General features: G+C 37.8%; 2 long non-coding RNA genes across 5 annotated transcripts in view; one reads left to right on the forward strand and one right to left on the reverse strand.

Moving 5' to 3' along the window:
- Window positions 1–12827, reverse strand: part of LOC116448977 — an 86293-nt gene extending 73466 nt beyond the window's left edge. For 2 of the 3 annotated variants that reach the window (XR_004242178.1, XR_004242180.1), the window contains exon 1: window positions 2389–12827. This is a non-coding gene — a long non-coding RNA (uncharacterized LOC116448977). The remainder of the gene's footprint in view (window positions 1–2388) is intronic. The other variant, XR_004242179.1, reaches the window with a different exon arrangement.
- Window positions 130–4735, forward strand: LOC116448978. 2 transcript variants are annotated; one of them, XR_004242181.1, is made up of 2 exons: window positions 130–238; window positions 1159–4735. It is a non-coding gene; the product is annotated as an uncharacterized LOC116448978 (long non-coding RNA). The 2 variants fall into 2 exon arrangements; XR_004242182.1 differs by lacking the exon at window positions 130–238 and adding an exon at window positions 760–890.
- Window positions 12828–13262: the final 435 nt, after the last annotated feature.

The raw sequence follows: 13262 nt of genomic DNA on the forward strand, positions 1-13262 counted from the left end.
CTCATGTTATATAGCATGGGACTGATAAACCACTCCTATTTTAGATTCTTTATTGTTTGTTTAATGGAAAGCTGTCAAGCTGTCTTTTTAGATAATATTGAAGCTAATTAACTATCAAACTACACACATTTTTAAAAATTTTAAACAGAAAGTGTTTTCTGGTGTTTTACAGGGCAAAAATGCATCTCAGACTTGGAGCACTAGCAGTTTTCGGGATATATTCTGATAGGAAAACTCAGTAAGTCACTGCTAATTTTTGCACCCCAAAAATTTGGTGTCTGTAAGTGCAAAATGGGCCTGTGTTTCTTTCCAGTCAGGACTGCCTCCACACACAGGCCAGGACCAGTAACTTTCAGATAAAAGCTCATTTCCTTATCACTTTGCTTCATATAATGGAATATTGACCCCAATTAGCCTTGGTTTGTAATTGTACCTGACACAGCAAAGGCCCCTGGTGAGGGACAGTCCCAGCACCATGCACTTTAAAATGCAATATGGGGAAAAATCATACAAAATCCCTGCATAGGAAGAGGAAGCGTAGATAACTAATTTTCTTCTCTTCCAAAGAGTACTTCAATAATTTCATTTCTTGGGGACTAATGAAAATTACAGGACCATGGGTGGGGTTTTTTTTACTTTATTCCTCTGTAAATACAGACTCAGTCATTAACAGGAGAAGGAACAGAGTGATCCCAACAGTCTGCCTCTTTAACACTGGAGTCTGTATCTATCTCTCTGCTACTCCTGGAGGCAGCTCTTAACAGCCACCTCCAGGATGATGTGGCTCTGAGACAACCAGCCTTGTTGCTGAGCACTGTGATTTTTTTTCAGCAACCAGGCAACTTGTTTAAACCACCAAAGAGCAGAGGCAGAGCCTGCAAGAAGCTGAGGTAATCATTTTTACATTAACTATCTGGCAAAGATGTGGGCTGCAGACAGGGAGAAGGGATACAGAGGAAGGGAGGAGCTGCAGAAAATGACAGTGGAAAAGGAAGAAACAGTCTTTTAAAAGAAATCCAGTGTTCTTGTACTTGGTAAGGTATGACACTGCAGGAAGACTGAAGGTAGAGAAGGGAAGGCAGAAAGGCTGCACATCGGCATTCTGCACATTTAGTTCTAATGTACTCTTTTGCCTTTATCTTTTTTGTTGTTTTTCAGGCCAGCTGCAAAGTTTTGCAGAAGACTCCCACTTCCAAAGCAAACCAAAAAGTCAGGGTACAGTGATGGTGCATCTATGGATTTTTTTTTCTATTTTTTTTTTTGAGATCAGCTGCTGAGGAAATAAAACCCCATGCAATTTCCAGCAATGAAAAGTGAATCAGTTCTTTTGCTTAAAAAACCCCCAAAACCTCATTTTCATATTTCCATATTTAATTTTTGCACTTGCATGTAAATTTCTGTTATCTTCCAGCCACATGTTGCTATTTGTCTCTGTAGTGAAGGATTTTTTTTCCTTTTTTTTTTTTTTTTTTTTTGACTGTTGACTATGTGAAGCCTGACTTGCATGTAAAAGATCCACAGGGAAAAAAATCCTCCAGTCCTCACTGAATTAAAGAGAGCTGGCATGCCACAGGATTGTGGGAGCACCCCACACTCAACACCACCTTGGATGGCACATGGAGCAGGCACGGAGGATCACACACCTACAGACCAATATTTCGTAGCCAGTGCAAAGTCCCACAGCAGATCAACAGACATAGGCAATGGGAGGCTGAAAAAAATTACCAGCCACTTTCTCTTCCAAAAATCAGCCAGTTTTGGCCAACTAAACACTGTTTAGCACTCAGCTGGTAACTCTGCAGCTTCTACAGAGTACAACTACCTAAACTCTGGCAAAATGAGAGCTCTGAGATTTATGAGACCATTCCAGGCAATTTCACTGCATTTAGGTTGTTGTTTATGTTAGTCAGCCCTCAGCTATCTGCCTTTCAATGAGATTCAGGCTTGCAAGATATTTGGGTGCTTTTGAAAAGGTTACATGCAGTCAAAAGCAGGCAGCCAGACTCCTGAACTCAGCCAGAGCTAGTGAGGCAGCTCAGCCTTACAATATGTCTTAACCCAGCGGCAGCAGTGCTTGGACAGACATCATTTCTGTTGTGCTTGTTGGCAGACAAGATTTCAGACAGACTCTGGTTATGATTTAGTTTTGGTCTACATGTTCAGTGCCCAGTCAAAATCCTTGTGCAGCCAACACAGCGACTGCCTTCAATAGGAGAGAGAGTAAATGCAATGTTTTCAGTTTGAACAATATTTCAGTTGCTGTTTTGTCAGTGGACCACAGCCACTCTTTAACTGCTCCAATCTGCTCCCGGGCTGCAGACAGCTCTGGTTTGTCCACATAAAGTATGTTCAGTGAACTAGTCCTGCAAGTTTGCAGAGGGGACATACCTCCAGCTCCACTGTGCCAGTGTTTCTTCTGGTGCCATCACAGGACTGCCAAACCCACCAGTGTTCCCGCTCTCTGCACCTGCAGCAGGAAAAAAGGTTTAACAAGGGTTCTTCCAGCCCTGATGACAAAGCTGGAACTCAAAAAACACAACAGTGCACATTGTGTATCACCTGGTATTGATCTCCTTCCCTTCTTGTTCTTTGTTTTCTGTATCTCTATATTTATAAGTCTTCCCTCCATGGCACCCAGGTGCCAGCTAAGCCATGCAACTGCAATTCCCGAGGTTTGAGAAGCAACTATTGATAATGTATGAAGACTACGATATTTTTTATGGGAATTGACAGGTTTTGAACTTAAAGAGGCTATGAGTAAAACCAGTGTGAAAGTGAGACTCTGAAAAATTAAGGACAAAGTAATGGGCTTTTATGCAGTTTTTTCAACTTCCAAATGTACCTGCAACTAATATTAAATTATCACTATAAATATTACACATTATAAAGACACTAGATTACTATTTCTAGTGTAAGGGGCAAAAAAGCATGGGTTTCTTTTTTCTTCTGAGCTGGGGAGTGTTTGTGTGTCATTTGGCACTTTAAAGGTTAGCCTGTTCCTACGAAAATCTTGAAATTCAGCCAAAGACATCCTGGTATTACACACTTTTCTCCTGAATCCCTATTCATGTAGCATTTTCCTTCTGGAGCAGTTAACATAAAAGGTCTTGGTTAAAAGAAGCTTTCCTCTTGGAAAAGATAATCTGCCTTCAAAGTTATAAGTTAAACAACTGAGTGGTCTAATTGATTGAACATTTACAAATTATAATTGAATTTGTGCCAAACTATGTGAAAAAGATTTATGTTCCGCTTCCCATTCTGTTTACCCCTCATTTTTTTGTGTGTGTGTGCATGTGTGAACTGAATCTTTGGGAACTCCTTTCACTTGATGCATCATTGAGGTGGTTAAACACATTGCATTATGGCAGTCTGTCACATCAGTGTTTCACACTGAAATACTGGACTTGACACATCCCTGGAAAAGGAAGCCAGACCATCCAAAATCCAGAGTTATGCTGCTTTTGAAACTTGAGATTCTGAAGACAGAATTTTCACTTAGCTCCAACTGCAAGGGAAGAAAAAAGGAGGGGAAAAAAAAGGTTTAAGTAAATATAATGCAGCTTTTTAAGCATAAAAAAGAATTTTCATGAAAATAATAGTGTCTTGATTGTCCTGCTTATGAGTGGAGACAGCCAACTCTCCGTAAATACTCATATTTATTTTGGTGATCCTCTGTGAAGTAATTATGGAAGGACAATAAGGGGGACAGAATCTGAGTCTCCAGCAAACAAAATGCAATGCATTGCCATATTTCTATGCAACAATTTCTTGAATATGAGGAGTTCAAAAGCACGTGAACTCTTACCTGAGCCCTTGATGATGATGATGAAAATTTAGCCAATGAACAACATTCTTGAGAGAATGTTTCTTTCAGCAGGATGTGATCTAATATTCAGATGAAGACCTGTAGTAGTTTCAGGGCTGTATCTTGTATTTGCAAAGGAAGAATTGCAAGTCCATTGAAATGCAAAGCTTTAAATCTTGTTTTCCTATGCATGAACCCAAAAATAATTTTAAAATCTTCTACCACATTCTTCAGTTTAGCCCATTCTCACACTATAACACTGCCCAGACAAGTCCACTGATCATACACAAGACTGAATATGATCACCTTCTTCTCCAATCAGAGAGTATCAAAATTTCTTTTTGCTGATTTCATCACAAAAAAAAAAAAAAAAAAGAAAAGCATTTAAAAAATCCTCAAGATTATGAGCAGCAGAATATTACAATATTTCATTATTGTAATGCAAAAGAGTAGAAATAGGACCGGGAAATTCTAGTTTTCTGACTTTAATCAGCACACTATAGTGTGGATGAGTAATTAGTATGGAAACAAGAGTGAAGATGGATTGCCAGATTTGAAGGAAAAATACTGCCTTCTGGACAATATTGCCATATTAAGATTATATGCAAGTCTCAGTTATTTAGTCTTTTTCTGTTACAATAGAGGATATACAATATATTAAGTCTAAAAATAAAAAGACAAGGTATATAACTCTTAATAATATCAGAGACTGCTTGAAAATATGCCACATTATCACTAACATGTATTGCATGTATTGTTTCTATTATTTTAAATTTCTAAAGCTTTTTTTGAAATTGAATTCATTACTTTTAAGCACTTTGGGGTTAACAATAACATTTGTTGAAATTTCCAAAATATTCTACTGTTTGGCATGCTTAACAAAGCTCTTGAGCAAGGAATGAGAAATATTAAAATAATCTTAAATCTTCAGTGGATTCTAAAGGATATCTGTTACTTGAATATCCCATGGCATGTAAGATCCAAATTGCATGGCAGTTTATGCTCTCCTTCCTTCCATCTCAGAATCATTTGTAAATGACTCTCCCTTTCCATCAGCAGTTTTCTTGTGATAAAGTCCTGCCTCTTACAATGCCCACCTCAGAGCTCCTGAGTTTATAATATGTGTTCAAGGCCTCATGGGATTCTCTAACATTTACACAGCTGTGGCAAACACTTCAAAATTAACCACCTGACCTTCCCCAAAATGCTCAAAGAGCTCAAATTCCTTATTGCACACAAAAGAATCAAACACATTTGGAGACCCTAGGGCCATGATGTTTTTTTAGCTATCAGACGTAAAAACCCCTCCATCCACTTTTTCAGAGGACTCTGTTTCACCAGTGCCTTTTTAATCTGCTCTCCACATTCTACCCTACCTTCTGTCTCCACAAAGAATCCATCTCTACCACAGGAGCAATAAATTACCATTGAAGAAAGAATGGTCACTTTTATCCAGAAGCAAAAGAGGTGCTAAATCAATACCAAATTCACAGCTGACACCTAGTCTTAGACTTTGCAGACTACAGACTACAGCCTTTACTGAGCTCCCATGAAGGGGCTCATACCTCTTGTGTCCTTCTAACTTCAGTCTGATTTCAGACTCACTACAGATAAGGCCTAAACCTTCACAATTTTTTTTCTATTTTGATTTATAATTAATTATTACAGTGAATATCTTCCTTTACTTTCTATCTCATCTCAGGATTCATCTTGCATGAATGAAGCTCCTGTGAAAAAAGCAGTTTTTACTGAAAGCAGAAATTTACTCCTGAGATGGTTGTTGAACTGAAGAGCAGAAGGACAAACACTCTTGGCACTAACTGAGGAGCAGCTCTAGGCCTGTTCTGGATACACTCCTCACCCAAGAAGGGGAGAGGCTGTGGGGCACTCAGGTTAGATCCTCGTCACCTTGGACATGTTCCACATAGGTTAAAATACAGCAAATTGATACAGTGGGGCTTTGTCCCTTAGCAGGGATGCAGTCATTGTCCGGCTCGCATCGTATCAGTAAAATAGCACTGATTTCTTTGCCAAATTGCCTGGTAAGGCCACAGCAGGCTCTGGATTTACCCATTACCACAGGGTTTAATGACCTTAAGCACAACACTGAATTGCACCTCCAATTGCTATTTCCATCTGATTAACACTGAAAAATGCAGAAGGCTGGGTATGTGTATACAACACTGGTAAATGGACTAACACATTGAGCTGTAACATGCAGCATTTAATCCTCATTCAACGCTTAACTCACGATTATTTACTGAGCCTTTCAGAAAGGGATGTGATAGTACAAAATACAGAGCAGAAAAAGTTGGTCTGCTTAAAAAAAAAGAATAAATATTTGAAGCACTTGGCAATAAACTTTTAGGAAATATGTCACTGAAGGGATCTCATGTAGCCACTGCTCCCAATACCCATATAAAAGGTTCACCAAAGTAATGATTTTGCAAATAACTACTCAGGAATAGGAGAAACGAGTTCAAAGCTTTGCTCTTGGCCATAATCTAAAGCAAAATAAATGTAAACTTCACACAGATCATTTTGAAAAATAATTGTCAGTTTTACCATTGTGGCACAACTGCCTGCAGTTCATCCAAATACTCATCAGCCAGTCTAGAAGTTTATCTAAACTGGGCATCACAGTCATTAAGAAACTCGGTTAAAGGTAGGTTATGGATGTAGAACAATACTACCATTTTTAAATTACTAAAATAGAGCTTTGAGTTATAATAAGAACCAGAGCTAGAAGTTGAATGCCAGCTTTTTTTTTTTTGTTTTGTTTTAAGCTTTCATGTTGACCTCTGCTCTATGCAAACTTAAATCTGTTTTACATCAGAAGCTGCAGGGACGGAAGAGTACATGGGAAAAGAACATGTCTGGGAGTTTAGAGAGGACCAGCTAAATTTTTTGAGCTCCAGTGGGAATGGTGACATAACTAAAAAGCAGCAAACAGCAGGTGAGAGGAAGGATTTAAATATAAATAAGGACACTTTGAAGCCATAAGTTTTTATTGATCACATTCACATTTACAAATCAAAGTCTCTGCTCTTAGAAAAATATTTAACTAAGAAAGAATCCAAAAGTCATAAAATAACAAGCAGGGAGAGAAAAAATATTAGAGAAAAGTAAAGGCATGGAATCATGTTGATAAATATTCCCCAGACTAAAAAAATCAACTAAATACCCTATTTTCTTTAATTAAAAATCACTGAATTATTTAAGGATATCTGCCTGAATTAATTATTGAAGATACATCAAGATCTGCCTAGTGGTGTGATTAGTGGTTTACATGCTTATTAAGATCTCCCAATTTGCACCATTGAATTCAACCTCCAATTAAAAAAGTTATTAGAAATTCAATCCCACAAACAACTTAGCACATCCACACTCCATGCTTTAAAATGGTTAAATATTTTAATTCACAAAATTCATCCATTAGTAAAAAACTATAGCTTATTTTCTTTTTTCAGTGGTCATTGTATACAAAGAAACAATTCCCATTTTATGGCCGTGGTTTAGCAGCACAGCATTTGCCATCCTACTAAAGGCACTGCTCACAGTCTATCCATGGGATCAGAGTTCAAATAGCAGCACATTCAATCTGGAAAAAAGTGGTGGTTACAATAGCATAGTAATAACAGTTGCAGATAACAATCTGAAAAGCTGAGACCACTGAAACACAATGGTTTGCAGTTAGAAAATATTTGTGTGTTTTACCAGGATGTAGCTCAATACATCCACGACTGGGAGAAATAAAAATCTGGTGGCAAGACGAAAAATTAGATCAGAGTCCTCTCAAATGAAAAGAAATCCAGTCTTGCTGATCTGAAATGTGACCATCCAGATAGCATTTCTATCAGCTCATTCATTTCAAATTCAATTTAATGCTGTATTAGAAACTTTAACCAGTGCTAATGCATAGGTGCAACTTGGCTGCCAGAGCGGACCCATGAGTAAGTCTGAACAGCCCTTCCTCCACATGGACCCCATAACCACACTTTGTGAACAGACACATATTCCCTCCACCTAGCAAATGCAGACAGCTGAGGTACTGAATATCAGAAAAGAGGTCTTACAATGTCTTGTGCAAGATGTGTGTTCAGTCCTGCTGGCCTTAACAGTGACCAAGGGGATGACTGGGAGTTAGTACAAGCAAGGAAGAAACATTTAGCGATATTTACCCAGAAAACTTTGCCAGCCTCCAAAAATTTGCAGCTTAGAGACTTCCCACTAGCAGGCCTTGGTGAATTTCTCTTCCACAAACTTCTCCAGCTGCCTACTGACCTGCTCCATAAAGGATCAGTACTCAGAGCATGCAGGCTTGCACTGTGGAGAACCATCTTGGTCCCCTCTGAGGCTGTGCATGTTGCCTTCATTTAATCCCCACACTTCTGGTATCAGAAAAAATAGTGGACGCTTGTTCATCTCCATGGCAGTCATGATCTTCGGTCCCTTTTTCTTATTTTCTCAGCATTACCTTTTTGGCAGGCTGAAGAATATGGCATATGTGGATGTTCCTTCTGAAAAAGATGTGAAGTCAGGAATCCAGGGGTCTGTGGCTGCTCCTCATGCTTCATGTTCACATAACTTCATCTTGTATTTAATGATTTGCCTCATATAGGCTGAATTATTTTCCAAATATTTCTGTTTTTCCCTAAAGGAAAGAGACTTGATGATAATTCTAATCTAAGACCTAATTTAGATACCAGGCTGGTGTTTTGAAGAAGATAGTGTTAGATCAAATTGCACTAAATTTATCAGGTGATGATCTAAGTGTTTCTGTTTAGTGAGATGCAGAAATTTGTGCCATTAATGTTTGCTATTTGACAGTGGTTTCTTTTCATTACATGAAATGAGAAAACAGAGCCGGTTCATTATGAAGATGGTGAAAGTTTTAATAAGGCCAATACAGGCTGAATCCTACAAGTGCATGTAGGGAAAGTAATGTATAAAAATGCAACATCAAAGAAAGATGAGCAGGGAATGGAAACCAGAGAAACATGTAATGAGCCGAGTCAGACTGAAGTCTAAGATAATTGCTTAAAGATTACAACACTTGGGAAATACTATCCTACAACAGGAGTAGAAAATGGATTGAAATGAATGGGACCCAGTAAATCTGTAACCACATTGTGAGGGTCAAGATAATTTCCCCCATTTTTCAGGTGTAGAAGCTGAGGCTCTGAATAGAGCTAGCAGGGAGGGTCTCACCTGGAACAGATCGGCTCCATCTGGGGTCAGATGTGACCCAACTTGCTCTTTGCCCAAGAATCTCTTCTAAATATTTTTTGTATTAACTCTGGGGCTAGAGGGAACTTAATAACCTGTCAGTGTGAAATAATTAACTTTCCTAATGGCAAAGAGTGGGGCTTGTGGCCCAGTTTAAGTTCTTGCTGTTTGTACAGTGTTAAATAAGCCAGTTGATCAATGCAGCTCTGATGATTTATTAACATCATGCTGCCAATGAGAACTCATGCTGAAACTTAGGATGGCTCAAACCTAATTTTAAAATACTGAAGGGAATCTCAAATCTTTCAAGGACTTACAGAACTGGTTGTATATTTGTCATATATTAACACAGAAAGTAAAATACCTCTGAATAATAAGGAACGCATCTTTCACCAGTTCAAAGTACTGCCAACAACAGTAATAGCAAATTGTATTTTATCATGCTTTCTTGCAATTCCACAAAAATGGATTGATATCCCAGTGTATTAAGCAATTCCTATGTTGTGTACTAAGTACCTCTGTTTTTTCAAAAAGAGGAAAAACCCCACCTAAATATATTTTCATTTGGATATTTATTTATTTATTTATTTATTTTCTCAATTCAATGGAAACAATCCAATTGACCTGAAGTCCTCACTGAAAAAAAATTGAGCATTATTAAAACAGCTGAAACAAAAGACAAAACATTGTGGTTTTGTTTTCTCACGAAACATTCACAGCACCAATCTTCCCGAGTTAAGATCATTATTTCTAAAATTTGATGCATTATTTATGCCCCATTTAGGGTGACAGTGCACCTACTTAGTAGAAATTTATTTAGCAACTGTCTGCTACCCCAAGAGAAGCTTCTGTTCTCCTTCACCTTTCTAAATACACAAATAAGGAGTATTTCAGTGGAAACTGATCCATAAACAATTACCAGGCACTAAAAATCATATGGGAAACCAAGCAGAGCTTATATTAAGAGGATTTGGTTATGTGCACTGCCATCAACTTTGGTGTATTTTTACCGTTCAGATAAGCAACTTTAAAAAATATATATATATTAAAGAGAATTGTATGAGGATCCTGGAGATGTAGTAACAGCTAAAATATTACTACACTTTGGACTTGCTTGGGCTTTCATCTGTGTACTGTTTGATAAAGATGGTTAAGTATTATATTCTTCATTTCACACTTTAAGAACATGAACCACAGATAGACTGAACAATTTCTGAAGCCATCAGAAAGATCTTTTTACACTGGAAAAAAAAGCTCAGCTGAACCTTAAGGCTACATCCACATTGGCAAACAGTGCAGACTAGAGGAAGAAGATTTTCAGAGCAAAACAGTTGACAGTGAGGACCAGAAATCTACCTTACAAGAAATTTTAATTAATTTATTTATTTTCACTTTGGACTATCCTTTGTTTAATCCCACAGACCAAGTACCTATTTCTATTTTGAGCATATCAGATCTAGTTGGTGTACTTTTATTCAAAATTAATTCCAGTTCATGCACTTGAGACAGTTCCTCAACATGAGCAAAAGCATAAATGATGGAGATGATCACAAGACCTACTTTAAAAGTTCCCATCTGATCCAAGCTAAAAATCAAAGGCAGACTCAGCCTTTGCAATGTCAGCTGGACAGAGCTTGTTTCAAAGCAGTGTGGAGCCGGCAGTGAGGTGAGGATAAGGGGCATTTGCAGAAGCTCCAGTGGAACCAGGTTTTGGGGCACCAGGACGCAATATTTTGTTACTCCTTAGCTATTTCTGCACAGATATGCTCTGCAGCTCTTGGGTTTGCATTCTTACTGAAAACATGCAAAACTTGCTACATACCACACATCATATTGTGTGTGAAACCTATCCACATGCCAGGCAGTCTTCCAGAGATTACAATAACCTTCAGGTGATGCCAATAATTTTAACTGACTGTGTGTGGTGCTCTGCTGAGCTCAGCCACTCAACACAGTCTGCTGAGCAACGAGAAAAAGTCTCCAGCCTTGCTATGCTCTGTCAGTTTTCCTTACTGCTTCCATAAATTAATTCTGGGGACTTTGCTGATACATTTACATGAAAAGACAACATACTCTTTATCTCCTTGATACCCATATTCGATTATATTCACATATCATGTTCCATGAGAGTCCATGCACATCTCAGGCATCAGGAACTTTTCCATGCTTCCAGAATACAGAATTCTATGAAGGCAGCAATGTGTAGACTTCCCCAAGTCAGCTTCAGTGGATTTTCATACATGTGTAATGAAAATGAACACTGAGATATTGCTTGTCATCAGAGACCTGCTGGATCTGTGATGCTAATAATAATAATTATTGGATAATTGTTCCTTTGATAGTTTTGCTTTGAATAGATAGAGAAGGAGAAAAGAAATTTAAAGGTAGAGAAAGAGAGGACAAAACATACCAGAAAAATTCTAGAAAAGTTTCTGGAAGAATGTAGCTTTTATATGAAAGATTTGAGGGAGCAGATTAGTTTGTTTACACTCACTTAAACACTTGAGGGATTGTCCATCATGTGAAGCATGCCCCCGTTGAGGACTTGGGACCCAGCTAACTTTTAAGTGTAACGTAGACCATGAGAATTCTGGCCCTGAGCACTGTCCCAATATCCTAGAATTCCTGAGGTCCAGAAAATGCTGAGTGATCTACAGAGATTTGCATGTGGATACATGGCTTTTTATATAGAGATCCATTCCAAAGCAGGTTAAGGTACACACTTACTATGTAGACATAGCTGTTGAGGCATTTTTTAAAAATCAAAGAATACAGAAGTAGTATTTAAAAGTTGAAGAGGATTTAGTACCAAATCTTTAGTCCCTTATGAAACCAATTGCTATCTTGTACTTCATAAAATATAGTAGAGCAGTTGAACTGCAGGCACTATAACTTGTACTTCGAATCTACCTAAATGTAAAAAGTAATAAATTACAGTGAGTGATTCTAGCTTTTTAACTGGCATTCCAAGTCCATTTGCCTTTCTAATGCATTTTGAAAAAGATAAATGCCAAACACTTTAGCTGCACATAAGCTTCTTGCTTCTTTATATTATTTCCTATAAATAAAAATATAAATGCTTGTGGTCATGCAATTTGATCTTTGAGCACATGGTACTATAAATCTAGTCATGATACATTTCCCCTGAAAATAAATATGATCTTTTCTTTTAAGATGCAGGACAAAAAGGTTCTTTCTTAAGGACATAAACACCTAATAATCCAAATAGCCACTTAGCCCAGAAAGTAAAAGACATTGCTCCTGGGCATGGTACTCACTGGATACACGGTCTCCATGCCAAGCAAAAAACAAGCTCTTAGTCAGAATTTTTTTGGGACAGAACTGTGCTATTGTCCTCCCTTTTCTCATATGAGAAAGATTTTTTATGAACAGGATTAAATAGATATTATATAAAGGAATGTCTGTATTCTGTGTCAGGTACTTGCTCTACTTTGAACTTACGTTGTCTGCTTCGCAATTGAAACTATTCTTTTCCTTTAACTGAAGTTGCCAAAATATAGTCTTCATCAACATTGATTCAAGACATCATCATCTAAAACAAGGTGATAAAGCTGATATTTATATCTGTCAGGGGACTGATTACAGATGATGGCAATGACCATCTCAAAAGGTATAATTCTCTGCCACAGTGTATATCAGTATTTTTCTTAATTATTTCTGACATTTTACCTATTACTCCAAGGACTTTCTCAGAGGGCGGAAATAAAGGGGAAAAATGGGTTTTGTGCCACAGATGAAAAAATACATCTTCTGTAAGTAATTCCCAGAAGAAATCTTGGAAATCTTATGGGGTCAGGAAAGAGGCAAGAAAGTAGCATTTGTCACCCTTGCTGAATTGGTCATCTAAACTTACAGTAGCACTAAAGCTGAATGACTTATCTGCCACCCCTTAGGGAGGAAGAAAAGTGAGGATAAAGAAGTATAGGGAAGGAAAAAAGCACACTGGGAAAGTATCATCTAAAAAACTGCCTAAAGATTTTGATCTTTCAGCCACTTAGCTCCTATTTCCCTACAGCAGATGTGCACATCACTTCTGTTATTAGATATCACATGTAGAAAAAAAGAAGAAAAGTACAGCTGAGGTTATGGCAAGAATAAAAGTTCACCAAGTTTAGGACAAGCAAATAGTGTCTGAGAATGGCTCAGAGAAAAACATCCAGCTAAAGGGGTGTACAGATGCAAGAGAAATGGACAATGATCATCATCT

The sequence above is a fragment of the Corvus moneduloides genome, chromosome 10 (assembly GCF_009650955.1).
Source record: "Corvus moneduloides isolate bCorMon1 chromosome 10, bCorMon1.pri, whole genome shotgun sequence".
Classification (NCBI taxonomy): domain Eukaryota; kingdom Metazoa; phylum Chordata; class Aves; order Passeriformes; family Corvidae; genus Corvus; species Corvus moneduloides.